This window comes from Notamacropus eugenii, chromosome 3, assembly GCF_028372415.1.
Source record: "Notamacropus eugenii isolate mMacEug1 chromosome 3, mMacEug1.pri_v2, whole genome shotgun sequence".
In the NCBI taxonomy this organism is placed as follows: Eukaryota; Metazoa; Chordata; class Mammalia; order Diprotodontia; family Macropodidae; genus Notamacropus; species Notamacropus eugenii.
Window position 1 is genome coordinate 165,198,973 of NC_092874.1, and position 15,247 is coordinate 165,214,219.

Consider the following 15,247-nt stretch of genomic DNA (forward strand, 5'->3'; position numbering starts at 1 on the left):
AAAAATAAATAAGATAAGTTAAAAAGAAAAAATAGATAAAAAAAAGAAAAACTTGTAGGAATGTTGTAACCAAATTCCAAAGTTCCCAGGTAAAGGGAAATATGCTAGCAGCTGGAAAGAAACAATGCACGTACTGTGGAAATACAATCAGGACAAAACAAGCTCTAGCAGTTTCTACATTAAAGGATTGAAGAGTTTGTAACATGATATTCCAGAACTCAAAAGAGTTAAGATTAAAATCAGAAGTTATCTACCCAGAAACACTGAGTATAATATTTCAGGGGAAAAAATGATCATTCAGTGAAATAGAGGACTTTCAAGCATTCTTGATGAAAAGACCAGAACTGAATAGAAAATTTGCATTTCAAGAATTAAGAGAAGAGGGGGTGGAGCCAAGATGACGGAGTAGAAAGACGCACATACACATAGCTCTGAACCCACAACCCATAGAACGGCTACAGGGAAGTAACTCACGGTGAATTCTGCACCCAGAGGCCACAGAATATTGGAGCGAGGGTGATTTCTGTTCTGGAGAGACCTGCAAACCTCTCGCAGGGGGTCCTTCAGGCTGGGGACTGGGCGCCGAGACTAGGAGCTGAGGGCAGCCCTGCAGCGGCCGCGGCACGGAGAGGAAAAGATCCGAGCAGGCTTCAGGGATGGGATCTCCAGCAGCCGCACAAGTCCCTCCACCCACAGGTGACGGGGGTCGGTGAGAGAGTCTCTTTGGCAGGTTGAGAGGGGAATGGGGTGCTCCCATAACTCAGCTCCCCCCCCAGGAGGTAGAAGCTGAGAGGCGGCTGTGGACTGGGGCTCCCCAAGGGGGCAGGAGCCTGGATCCATTGTGGAAGGTCTGTGCATAAACCCCCTGAGGGAACTGAGCCTGAGAGGCTGACCTGCCCCGACCTGACGATCTGAACTTAATCTCACACTGAATAGCAGCCCTGCCTCTGCCAAAAGCCCTAAGGCTGGAAGCAGCATTTGAATCTCAGACCCCAGACACTGGCTGGGAGGATCAGGAGGCGAGGTGGGTGTGAGGAGAATATTCAGAGGTCAAGTCACTGGATGGGAAAATGCCCAGAAAAGAGAAAAGAAATAAGACTATAGAAGGCTACTTTCTTGGTGAACAGGCATTTCCTCCCTTCCTTTCTGATGAGGAAGAACAATGCTTACCATCAGGCAAAGACACAGAAATCAAGGCTTCTGTGTCCCAGCCCACCCAATGGGCTCAGGCCATGGAAGAGCTCAAAAAGAATTTTGAAAATCAAGTTAGAGAGGTAGAGGAAAAGCTGGGAAGAGAAATGAGAGACATGAAGTCAAAGCATGAACAACAGATCAGCTCCCTGCTAAAGGAGACCCAAAAAAATCTTGAAGAAATTAACACCTTGAAAACTAGCCTAACTCAATTGGCAAAAGAGGTTCAAAAAGCCAATGAGGAGAAGAATGCTTTCAAAAGCATAATTAGGCAAATGGAAAAGGAGATTCAAAAGCTCACTGAAGAAAAAAGTTCTTTCAAAATTAGAATGGCACAGATGGAGGCTAATGACTTTATGCAAAACCAAGAAATCACAGAACAAAGACAGAAGAATGGAAAAATGGAAGATAATGTGAAATATCTCATTGGAAAAACAACTGACCTGGAAAATAGATCCAGGAGAGACAATTTAAAAATCATGGGACTACCTGAAAGCCATGATCAAAAGAAGAGCCTAGACATCATTTTTCATGAAATTATCAAGGAAAACTGCCCTGAGATTCTAGAACCAGAGGGCAAAATAAATATTCAAGGAATCCACAGAACACCGCCTGAAAGAGATCCAAAAGGAGAAACTCCTAGGAACATTGTGGCCAAATTCCAGAGTTCCCAGGTCAAGGAGAAAATATTGCAAGCAGCTAGAAAGAAACAATTCAATTATTGTGGAAATACAATCAGGATAACACAAGATCTAGCAGCCTCTACATTAAGGGATCGAAGGGCATGGAATAGGATATTCCAGAAGTCAAAGGAACTAGGAGTAAAACCAAGAATCACCTACCCAGCAAAACTGAGTATAATAGTTCAGGGGAAAAATTGGTCTTTCAATGAAATAGAGGATTTTCAAGTATTCTGGATGAAAAGACCAGAGCTGAAAAGAAAATTTGACTTTCAAACACAAGAATGAAGAGAACCATGAAAAGGTGAACAGCAAAGAGAAGTCATAAGGGACTTACTAAAGCTGAACTGTTTACATTCCTACATGGAAAGACAATATTTGTAACTCTTGAAACATTTCAGTATCTGGGTACTGGGTGGGATTAAACACACACATATGCACACATGCACACATACATAGAGACAGAGTGCACAGAGTGAATTGAAGAGGATGGGATCACATCTTAAAAAAATGAAATCAAGCAGTGAGAGAGAAATATATTGGGAGGAGAAAGGGAGAAATGGAATGGGGCAAATTATCTCTCATAAAAGAGGCAAGCAAAAGACTCATTAGTGGAGGGATAAAGAGGGGAGGTGAGAGAAAAACATGAAGTCTACTCTCATCACATTCCACTAAAGGAAAGAATAAAATGCACACTCATTTTGGTATGAAAACCTATATCACAATACAGGAAAGTGGGGGATAAGGGGACAAGCAGGGTAGGGGGGATGATAAAAGGGAGGGCATGGGGAGGAGAGTGCAATTCGAGGTCGACACTCATGGGGAGGGATAGGATCAAAAGAGAATAGAAGTAATGGGAGACAGGATAGGATGGAGGGAAATATAGTTAGTCCTATACAACACAACTATTATGGAAGTCATTTGCAAAACTACACAGATTTGGCCTATATTGAATTGCTTGCCTTCCAAAGGGATGGAGTGGAGAGGGAGGGAGGTAAAGAAGTTGGAACTCAAAGTGTTAGGATCAACTGTCCAGTAATGTTCTTGCCACTAGGAAATAAGAAATACAGGTAAAGGGGAATAGAAAGCTATCTGGCCCTACAGGACAAAAGAGAAGACTGAGACAAGGGCAGAGAGGAATGATAGAAGAGAGAGCAGATTGGTCATAGGGGCAATTAGAATGCTTGGTGTTTGGGGGGGGATAAAAGGGGAGAAAATTTGTAACCCAAAATTTTGTGGAAATGAATGTTAAAAGTTAAATAAATAAATTTAATTTAAAAAAAAAGAATCAAGAGAAACATGAAAAGGTAAACAGGAAAGAGAAATCATAAGGGACTTACTAAAGCTGGACTGTTTATATTCCTGCATAGAAAGATAATATTTGTTATTCTTGAGACATTTCTCAGTATTTGAGTATTTGAGTTGGAGGTGTTATATACATATAGACAGAGGGCACTGGGTGAGTTGAATAGCAAGGGATGATATAAAACATAAAATTAAAGGGTGAGGGAGGAATAAATTTGCAGGAGAAAAGGAGAAATGGAATAGGGAAAATTATCTCTCATAAAAGAGTCAAGAAAAAGCTTTTTCAGTGGAAGGGAAAAGTGAGAAGGTGAGAGGGAAAAAGTGAAACTTATTCTCATCACATTAGGCTTAAGGAGGGAATAACATACACACTAAATTTGATACAAAAAATCTATCTTACACTACAGGAAATTAGGAGAGAAGGGGATAAGTAGGGTGTGGGGCATGACAGAAGTGAGGTCAAATGGGAGCAGGGTGTAATTGGAAGTAAAAACTTTTGGAGAGGGACAAGGTCAAAAGAGAGAACAGAGAAAGTGGGGGACAGGAGAGGATGGAGGGAAATATTCTTTCCCAACATCACATTTTTTCATTTATTTTTTAATTAAATTAATTTATTTGTTTTCAGTGTTTCATAATCACTTCCACAAATCTGAGATTCTTTTCCCCTCTTTCCCCTACATTCTTCCCTCGCATCTCACTCCCTCCCTGAGGTGGTGAACAATCTTATATAGGTATTACATGTGCATTCCTACTAAATACATGTTGTATAGAAGTGTTAAAATAAATGGGAGAAATCGTAAAACAAAACAAACTATGAAAGAAAACGGTCTGCTTCTATCTGTGATCTAATTCCATAGTTCTTTCTCTGGATATGGAATGCCTTTTGTCTCAAGAGTCCATTTGGAATTTTTTTAAGTCCTTGCATTAGAACTGCAGGTTACTTTTTGGTCTGGAATTCCTGCCCTGGTTAAGCCACTGCAAGATTCAAACTTACTACATATTGATTCAATGGAGGCATTATGGTGTTGTAATAAAAATTCTAGACTTGAATTTTCTTCTTTTTTTTTTTTATACTCTCTCTCACTTGGTGCTCTTATCAGTTCATATAGGTTTAATCATCATCTCCATGCTAATGACTTCAAGATCTATATACCCAGTCTTAGTCTTTTTAGCTAATACCACATCACCAACTTCCTACTAAATGTTACCAATTGATTGTCCCATAAGTCTTAAACTCAATGTAACTAAAACACAACTAAGTATTCTTTCTCCAAAAATCTTTCCCTCTTCTAAGCATTCCTATTTCTATAAATACAAGTAGCATTCTTCTAGTCACCGTTTCACATTGAAGTGATCCTTGACCCTTCACCCTGAGGCCCTATGTCAGTCAACTAACATTTATTAAGTGTTTATTATGTGCAGGTATTGTGCTAAGCACTGGTGCTAAGCAAGTATATATCTAATTATTTGTAAAATCTTTTTTCTACCTACACAGCATCCCTTGAATTCAATCTTACCTCCACATATATTTACTTCAATCCACCATCAACTCTCATTAGGACTATTGTACTTCTAATTTGTTTCCCTATTTCAAGTCTCTCCCCATCCAATCCATTCTCCACACAGCTGGCAAATTAATTTCCCTAAAACATAAGTTTGACCATGTTGCTCAGCAAACTCCAGGGCCTTGCTGTAACCTTTTCAGTCAAATATAAACCCCTGCATCATTTAAAATGCTTGACATTATTGACCCATACAACTTTTCTAGCCTTATTTCATATTTTACCCTTTTACACTCTCTTTAATCTAATCCAATTCACCTTCCTAATATCCCTCAACCTGAACATTCCACCTCCTCTCTGAATGACTTTTCACAAGTTGTGCTCAGAAACTGGAATATAACACCTCTTAAAATTGCTGATTCCATTCCAAAGTTTGCTCTAACATCACAGGAAACATTTACTGAAGTCCTGATGAGCCATTGTTCTCCCCACAAAGTCACTGTGTTTTTATTGTATATCTAATTTGTGTATGTTTATGTGTGTGTATGTGTGTGTTGTCTTTTCTATATAATGTAAGCTCCTACAGGGCAGACTCTGTTCCATTTTTTTCTATTTATATCTCCAATGCCTAGCAAAGTACCTGGTACAGAGAAGGCATTTAATAAATGCTTAGTAAATCACATTAATTTATTAAGATCTGAGTTTGAATCATGGTTCTGTCATTTACAACTTGAGTGATAAGTAGGACCACCATGCTCCTTAAAGTGAATGTTAACTTTCTGAATAGCTGATTAATGAAAACAAAAGCAAACAAAATAAATAAGGATTGAATAAACAAAGAACCTATATCGTAATCATTAATGGACCCTACTGATTATTTAGTCTGATGCTGTCGTTTTACAGACGAATAAACTGAAGTCCAGAGAGATTAAGTAATTTGTCCAAAATTGTCTCAGGAGTTTGTAGTAGTGGTAGATTTAAAGTCCAGTTCTCCTAATACCTAATATGTTGTTCTTTTACTTACATTGATAGAAACCCTAGATGTCATGCTAGACATAAATATAAAAGTGTCTGTCCTGAGGGAATTTGCATTCTATCAGGGGAGAATATATGTACACATAAATGTGTGAAATACAAAAACATTAAAATGATCTCAGAGTTGAAAGGCATGAATGCAGGCAATCCAAAGAGGCATAGGCAGTATTTGAGCTATACTTAGAAGAAAAGTCAAGATTTTAAGAGGGAGAGGTGAACAGAAAATGCATTCTAGATCTGGAAAGAGCTTGAGCAAAAGTATCAAGATAGGAAGTGTCATATAGTAATGAAAACAGCTAAAGGAATCAGTCATTTGACTAGATCACAGTTTCATTTATCACACTGCTATATTTGACAGGTTCTGTTACATGTGACTATAATCATAACATGATTTTTTCATGCTATTAGCATGGTGCAGAATGTCAACAATTCATTGGGCTTGACAGCCTGCTTCATTAACACCAGAAGTCATGCCCAACCATGCCTTTCCAGATGATGGCTCTCAGGCTACTTTCCTGTGAAGTGAGGAGCATATCAAATGAATTGTGAACATCTTGGAACAGTAGTTTAGGCTGTCTAGATTTTGATCTTGTTCTACCATAAATGAACAGCTTGTTGAAATGTGAAAAAAAAAAAAGTTAAACACTGGTTCGACAAGTTGTACGTGGGGGGAAATTAATTTGACTGAATTCAGTTAAGCTAATCTCTACATAAAAACATGGCCTCACTTAGGATCATAGATTAAGGCAGGAAAAAGAATGTTATCCCAGATGTTTAGAATTGGGAAGGGAAAGGCTGACAGCAAGATTGAATACTATTGTTATTAACCAATTGTGCCCATGCATTAAGATGTGAGGCTCCTTAAACTTGTGATAGTCTTACTAATTATCTCCTAAAGCTGATAGGTAAAGGGTGTTTGTATTAACTCTCTCACTGGAATTAGCTGACATAAGATGTGAACATTTTAAACTTTCCATTTATGAGTTTTGACTATTTTATGAGGTTATTTATTCATTCTGCCATTACAAACCATAATAACTTAAATAGGATGCCATATTTTATGGGAATCATGTGATCACAGTTCTCAGTAAATTACTTATACTATATCTTCTGACATTTGATTCTTAGATCTTTAAAAATAAATAGGGTGATTAGGTGGTCAGAAAGTTGCAGGACCATGCATAGTGCTCGGCATATAGTAGGTTATTGACAAACTCTTACTGATTAATTTTCAGCTGACATAGGAGCAGTGAAGATGCAGAATCCTCATGGGTAAACCAGCTGGGTACTCCAGCATAGATACATTTGTTTTCATTTGACACCTTATTTTCCCCAGGGTGGAGAAAGCAGCTAAGTTTCTATCAACAAACTCTATCCCTACTTCCCCAGATAATTCAATCACTAACTTTATCTCCTAATTCTGTGAGCCTAAAAATCCTAAAATCCTAAAAAAAAAGAAAATTCTTATAGTTTTTCTCACTCTCCAATCAAGATGTTTCTGATCCCTTTCCTTTAAATCAATTAAAACAAAGTCAAGATTGCACAGAATTACCACATAATTAAATGAAAAATTACAATAAAAAATAGATGACTTTAAAATGACTATATTTGGAGATATAGAAATGCTTTCATTACAATCTGTCATTTGAGACAACTGCATCCCAAATTCTCATTTTCAGCCATGAGTAGCTGATCCTCCCATCTATACTCATGCCCATGCCCCAGACTTTTGATTCCAGAGGAAAGTTCATAGCTACCTGCCAAGATAATTGATTCAGTGAACCAATGAACTGGGAATGCATAAAACCAATGTCAAATTACTACTAAGCCTCGTGAATATTGTGGTCAACTCCAGCTGCCAAATTTCAGATAAAATATTGACAAGTTTATAAAGGTCCATAGAATAACAGCTATAAAATGATATGACTGGAAAACATGTCACATGAGTCTTAGTGAAAGGAATGGAGCTGTTTGGTCTGGATAAATAAACTCCAGTGGATCTCTATTACTTCCAGCAAAAAGGACTTGATTGGGATTTTAAAATATAGCATTACTTTATTTTTATTTTATTTTAACATAATCTGGCCCCTTTCTTACTTCCAGTCTTTTTAGACTATCCTCTCTACTTATTCTCCATTCTATAAATCTGCAATCTAATGAAATTGACCTTTTTGCTGTACTTTGCACATGATATTACATCTCCCAATTTCATACATTTCCATTAGTTATCCCCACCACATCTAGAATTCTCTCTTTCTTCATCTCAATCTCTGGCTTACTTTAAGTCCCAAATAAAATCCTATCTCTTACAAGAAGCTTTTCCTAATTTCCATTAATGCCAAAGACTTTTTTTGTGATTATCTTCTATTTATACTGTATATTCCTTCTTTATATACAGTTATTTGCATGATGTCTACCTCTTACAATGCAAGTTTACTTTTTTTTGAGTCAATCAATAAGCATATATTAAGTTCATTCTGTATGCCAGGAACTGTTGTAAGTGCTGGGGATACAAATGAAAGAAAAGAGACAGTTCCTGCCCTCAAGGAGCTCATAGTTAAATGGCAGAAACAACAAGCAAACAAATTTGTACAGGATATGTACAGGATAAATTGGAAACAATTAATGGAGGGAAGATCTAGAATTACAAGGGATTAGGAAAGTCTTGATGAAGGTGGGATTTTGCCTGAGACTTGAAGGAAAGTAGGGAAGTCAGGAGGCAGAAATGAGAAAGGAGAGATTTCCGAGCATGGAGAATGCCCAGAGCTGAGAGATGGAGTGTCTTGTTCATGGAACAGCAAGGAGGCTGTAACTGGCAATAGTGTCTTATTAGGAAGTTATATCAATGTTCATGTAGCAATGGGGAACTCTGGCAAAACTTGCCCTTTGACAAGGGCATTCACATTATCTGGATGGGTCATTGGACTGAAGAACATGGGAATGTAGAGGGTATAAGAAAACTGGAAAAGTTAAAAAGGGACACTTTGTAAAATACTTTCAATGAAAATACTTTCAATTTTATATTTAATCCTAGAGGAAATAGGAATACATCAGAGTGTTGCAAAATTATAAAGAACAAGTTTGTCCCCAAAGAGAAGACTCCTTTCGGGGGAGAGCCAAGATGGCGGAGTAGAAAGATGCACATATGCTACCTCCAAACCCACTGCCCATAAAATACCTGTTAAAAAAAAAAAAGAACCACCTGCGAATTCTGGAGCAGCAAAAGCCACAGAACGGAGCAGAAGAGATTTCTGCTCCAGAAAGCCCGAAAACATCTCACAAAAGGTCCCTCGCACCCTGGACGTGGAGCAGAGCCCAACCCTGCCTCAGTGGCGCAGCACCAAAGGGAGCAGATCCGAGCGGGCTTCGGGGATGGAATCTCCAGCAGCTGTGCGGGTCCCTCCACCCGCAGGTGACAAGGGTCGGTGAGAGGGTCTCCTTGGTGGGTCAAGAGGGGAGTGGGGTGCCCCCATGGCTCAGGCCCCCTCGGGAGGCAGTAGCAGTGGCAGGAGCAGACCAGGGCTCCCCAAGCAGGCAGGACCCCAGATCCATTGTTGAAGGTCTCTGCATAACCCCCCTGAGGGAACAGAGCCCGTGAGGTGGCCCTGCCCTGACCTGAGCACCTGAACTTAATCTCACACTGAACAGCAGCCCTGCCCCTGCCCGAAGCTCTGAGGCTGGGAAGCAGCATTTGAATCTCAGACCCCAAGTGCTGGCTGGGCAGATCTGGAGGAGAGGTGGGGGTGGAGAGGACACTCAGAAGTCAAGTCACTGGCTGGGAAAATGCCTAGAAAAGGGAAAAAAAAATAAGATTAGAGAAGGTTACTTTCTTGGTGAACAGATATCTCCTCCCATCCTTTCTGATGAGGAAGAACAATGCTTACCATCAGGGAAAAATGCAGAAGTCAAGACTTCTGTATCCCAGCCCATCCAATGGGCTCAGGCCATGGAAGAGCTCAAAAAGGATTTTGAAAATCAAGTTAGAGAGGTGAAGGAAAAACTGGGAAGAGAATGGAGTGACATGCAAGCAAAGCATGAAAAACAAGTAAACACCCTGCTAAAGGAGACCCAAAAAAATGCTGAAGAAAATAACACCTTGAAAAGTAGGCTAACTCAATTGGCAAAAGAGGTTCAAAAAGCCAATGAGGAGAAGAATGCTTTCAAAAGCAGAATTAGCCAAATGGAAAAGGAGGTTCAAAAGCTCACTGAAGAAAGTAGTTCTTTAAAAATTAGAATGGAACAGATGGAGGCTAATGACTTTATGAGAAACCAAGAAATCACAAAACAAAACCAAAAGAATGAAAAAATGGAAGATAATATGAAATATCTCATTGGAAAAACAACTGACCTGGAGAATAGATCCAGGAGAGACAATGTAAAAATTATGGGCTTACCTGAAAGCCATGATCAAAAAAAAAGCTTAGACATCATCTTTCATGAAATTATCAAGGAAAACTGCCCTGAGATTCTACAACCAGAGGGCAAAATAAGTATTCAAGGAATCCACAGATCACCACCTGAAAGAGATCCAAAAAGAGAAACTCCTAGGAACATTGTGGCCAAATTCCAGAATTCCCTGGTCAAGGAGAAAATATTGCAAACAGCTAGAAAGAAACAATTCAAGTATTGTGGAAATACAATCAGGATAACACAAGATCTAGCAGCTTGCACATTAAGGGATCGAAGGGCATGGAATAAGATATTCCAGAAGTCAAAGGAACTAGGACTAAAACCAAGACTCACCTACCCAGCAAAACTGAGTATAATAGTCCAGGGGAAAAATTGGTCTTTCAATGAAATAGAGGACTTTCAAGCATTCTTGATGAAAAGACCAGAGCTGAAAAGAAAATTTGACTTTCAAACACAAGAATGAAGAGAAGCATGAAAAAGTAAATAGCAAAGAGAAGTCATAAGGGACTTTACTAAAGTTGAACTGTTTACATTCCTACATGGAAAGACAATATTTGTAACTCTTGAAACCATTCAGTATCTGGGTACTGGGTGGGATTACACACACACACACATGCGCACACACACATAGAGACAGAGTGCACAGAGTGAATTGAAGAGGATGGGATCATATCTTAAAAAAATGAAATCAAGCAGTTAGAGACAAATATATTGGGAGGAGAAAAGGAGAAATGGAATGGGGCAAATTATCTCTCACAAAAGAGGCAAGCAAAAGACTTATTAGTGGAGGGATAAAGAGAGGAGGTGAGAGAAAAACATGACGTTTACTCTCATCACCTTCCACTAAAGGAAGGAATAAAATGCACACTCATTTTGGTATGAAAACCTATCTTACAATACAGGAAAGTGGGGGATAAGGGGATAAGCAGGGTGGGGGGGGGGATGATGGAAGGGAGAGCATGGGGAGGAGGGAGCAATTTGAGGTCAACACTCATGGGGAGGGACAGGATTAAAAGAGAGAACAGAAGTAATGGGGGACTGGATAGGATGGAGGGAAATATAATTAGTTCTTACACAACACTACTATTATGGAAGTCATTTGCAAAACTACACAGATTTGACCTATATTGAATTGCTTGCCTTCCAAAGGGAAGGGGTGGGGAGGGAGGGAGGGCAGATTGGCAGACAGGGGCAATTAGAATGCTCAGTGTTTTGGGGTGGGGCGAAGGGACAAAAGGGGAGAAAATTTGAAACCCAAAATTTTGTGAAAATGAATGTTAAAAGTTAAATAAAGAAATAAATTTTAAAAAAAAGAATTTAGAACAAAGGGGAAAGAAAAAAAAAAGAGAGAAGACTCCTTTGCAGAAGTCAGAGTTCATGGCTATGAAACATTGCACAGAAGATCAGATTTTTTTCAATGTGTTGCAAAGTTTTGGTAAATTCCACTCCCCCCTTCTTTTTAAAGTATTTACCATATGGACCACAAAAGAATTTTTTTTAGATATTAACCAACTGAGACACAAATAATATTTATGTTGCTAACTTCACAAGCTCTTGACGTAATTTTCTCCACAGCATTACTAAGAATTAAAGGACCCTAACTTATTGTTGTTGGTCTAAAGTCCTATGCCTATTAGCTTAATTTCAGACTTAACCTCGGATGTTCCCCTACCAATAACCTATAACTTAATAGATCTACTATTAAGCTTACAAACCTTTTGACTATAGGAAATTGGCACCAAGAGTAGGCTCATTGCAGGGAAACAATATCTCCCCAACTTCATGTCAATTCCAGGCAGGATTAGATAGTCCACTTGCTTTCAGTCATGCTTTAAGTCTTCCAGTTGTTAGTGGGGAAATTGAGTCAGGAGAATCCTACCTCAGCCCAGGCTGAACAATCACTCTCCCACCCTTCCCATGAGATCACCTTTTGCAGTTGATACTAGCATCTCACCAGCTTACTGGCACCATGGATTGGAGGATCAGACTGCTTTTCTTGCTATCCATACCTGGAGTTAGCCTTAGAAGAACAGTCACTTAATAGTCCCATAGCATCTAAACATGGCAAGTTTCAATAACCAGGTTTCAAATGTGATTACAATTTCACTTTGGCTAAGGAACATCTTTTGAGGCAAGTTTTAAGTGACTTACATGCCTTTCTACACCTGTTCAAGTTTCTGATTAAATAGCAAACATAAAACCAAATTTACCATTAAAACCTTAACTTTTCCATCAATGCCAAATTTTACCCGAGGTTCCATTCCTCTAGGAAATTTAGACTAAAATTCTTCTTCCCAAACTAAAGATGTCATTGATTCATTCTCAGTAATTAATTCAGTCAATTGTTTAAATCCTAATTACTTTGACCTCACTTTCTATCATGTCCAATTTTTCTCCCCATCACTCCCCTCCCTCTGCTTCCTAATACCTTGCATTCTGATTATTCCTTCCCTCAAGGTATCCTCCCTTCTATCACACCCCAATCTTCCTTTATCCCCATCCTCTCTCTTTTCTTGTAAGACAAGATAAATTTCAATACTGCATTCCCTGTATTTCTTATTTCCCGATTATATGCAAGAAAAATTCTCAACATTTGTTACTAATACTTTGAAATGAAACTTCTCTCACTCCCTCCCCAGCCCCCACTGAGAAGGCAAGCAGTTCAATACACTAAATATGTGTTGTTTTGCAAAAGATTTCCATAATAATCATGTTGTGTAATACTAATTATATTACCCTCTGTCCTACTCTATCCCCCCTCTTACTTTCCCCCCACAATTGACCTTGTCCCTTTTTGAAAGTGTTTATTTCTAGTGACTCCTTTCTCCCATTTGCCTTCCCTTCTAATATTCCCCTCACCCCACTTGTCACCTCCTCTCTTACTTTCCTGTGGTGTGATTTAAATTTTCATATCAAATTTAGTGAGTATGTTATTCCCTCCTTCAGCCACATGTGGAGAGAGTAGCTTCATTTTTCCCCTCTCCCCTTCCCCCTTTTCTCCTCCACTGAACAAAACTTTTTTTATACCTTTTATGAGTTATAACCTACCCCATTCCACTTCTCCCCTTTCTCTTTCTGATATTTTCCTCCTTCACCCCTTAATTTTTATTTTATTTTATTTTATTTTGTGTGGATATCATCTCTTCTGATATAACACCCCTTGTACTCTCTATCTATATGTGTGTGTGTGTGTGTGTGTGTGTGTGTGTGTGTGTGTGTGTGTAATCTCTCCATCTACCCAAATACTGGGAAAAGATTCAATTGTTAAAAATATTTTCTTTCCATGTAGTAATGTAAACAGTTCAGTTTTAGAGACTCTTTAATGACTTTTCTTTCCTGTTTACCTTTTCATGCTTCTCTTGATTCTTGTCTTGGGAAGTCAAATTTTCTATAGAGATCTGGTCTTTTCTTCAATAAGAATGATTGACAGTCCTCTATATCATTGAATGACAATTTATTCCCTTGAATTATTATACTCAGATTTGCTGGGTGGGTGATTCTTGGTTTCAATCCCAATTCATTTAACTTCTGAAATATTAAATTCCAAGCCTTTCCATCCCATAATGTTGAAGCTGCCAGATCCTGTGTTTTCCTGTTTGTATTTCCACAGTACCCAGATTGTTTCTTTCTAGTTGCTTGCAGTATTTTTTCTTTGATTTGGGAACTCTGACATTTGGACACAGTATTCCTAGGAGTTTCTCTGTTTGGGTCTCTTTCAGGAGGTGATCAGTGGATTCTTTCAATAATTATTTTGCCCTCTAGTTCTAGAATATCAAGGCAGTTTTCCTTGATGATTTCATGGAAGATAATATCTAGACTCTTTTTTTTTATCTTGGCTTTCAGGTAGTCCCATAATTTTTAAATTGTTTCTCCTGGATCTATTTTCCAGATCAGTTACTTTTCCAATGAGATATTTCACATTATCTTCTACTTTTTTCAAATTTTTGGTTCTGTTTACTAACTGCTTGGTTTAACTCATAGTCATTCATTTCCCTGAACTCAATTCTCTTTCAACCAATTATTTTGTTCAGTGAGCTTTTGAACCTTCTCCTCCATTTGGCTAATTCTGCTTTTTAAAATCTCCTTCTCCTCATTGACTTTTTGGACCTATTTTTCCGATTGAGTTAGCCTCTTTTTAAAGCTATTATTTTCCTCAGCATTTTTTTTTTGGTTCTCCTTTAGTAAGCTGCTAACTTATTTTTTAAGGTCTTCTATTGCCTGAGCCCCAGTTTCAGTTCCCTTTGGAGGCAGAGGCCTTGACTTCCTCTGACAGTATGCCTTGTTCTTCCTCATCTGAAAGGATGGGAGGAGACACCTGTTCCCCAAGAAAGTAACATTCTATGGTCTTATTTTTCTCTCCAATTTGGGCATTTCCCCAGCCAGTTACTTGACTTCTGAGTTTCCTTTCCGCAACCACTTTGCCTCCAGTTCCACCAAGCCAGCGCTGGGGGCTGAGATTCAGAGGAGCTGCTCTCAAGCCTCAGGGGATTAGGCAGGGGCAGGGCTGCTATTCAGTTCGAGATTAACACCAGCTGCTCACGTTGGGGCAAGGCTCCCCTCAACGGCTTTACAATGAGACCTTCTACAATGGATATGGGCTGCTACCTGCTTTGGGTGCCCCAGTTGGCTGCTGCCTCCACTGCTGCCACCTGAGGAGGCCCAAGTTATGGGGACACCCTGCTCCCTTCTTGGCCAGACGAAAAGACCAAAGACCTTTGGTGCCTGTGGGTTGAGGGATCTGTGCTGCTGCTGGAGATTCTGTCCCTGAAGCCTGCTCAGATCTTCTCCTCTTAGTGCCACGTGGCAAAGGCTCTGCTCCAGGTCTGGTGGGACAGACCTTTCCTGTCTGTCTTTCAAGTCATTCTGGGCTAGAAATCTCCTCCAGTCCATTGTTCTATGGCTTCTGCTGCTCTAGAATCTGTTGAGAGTTCTTCTTTACAGGTATTTTATGGGCTGTGGGGTAAGAGCTAGTGTATGTGTGTCTTTCTACTCCGATATCTTCACAATGTGAATTTATTAACAGCTTGGACTGTCTTTTGCCTTTCTTGTTTTCTAGGCCTCAGCACAATGTCTGGCATGGCATGTAGTAGTGCTAATAATAAGTGGTTTCTCTCTTTTTTTTTT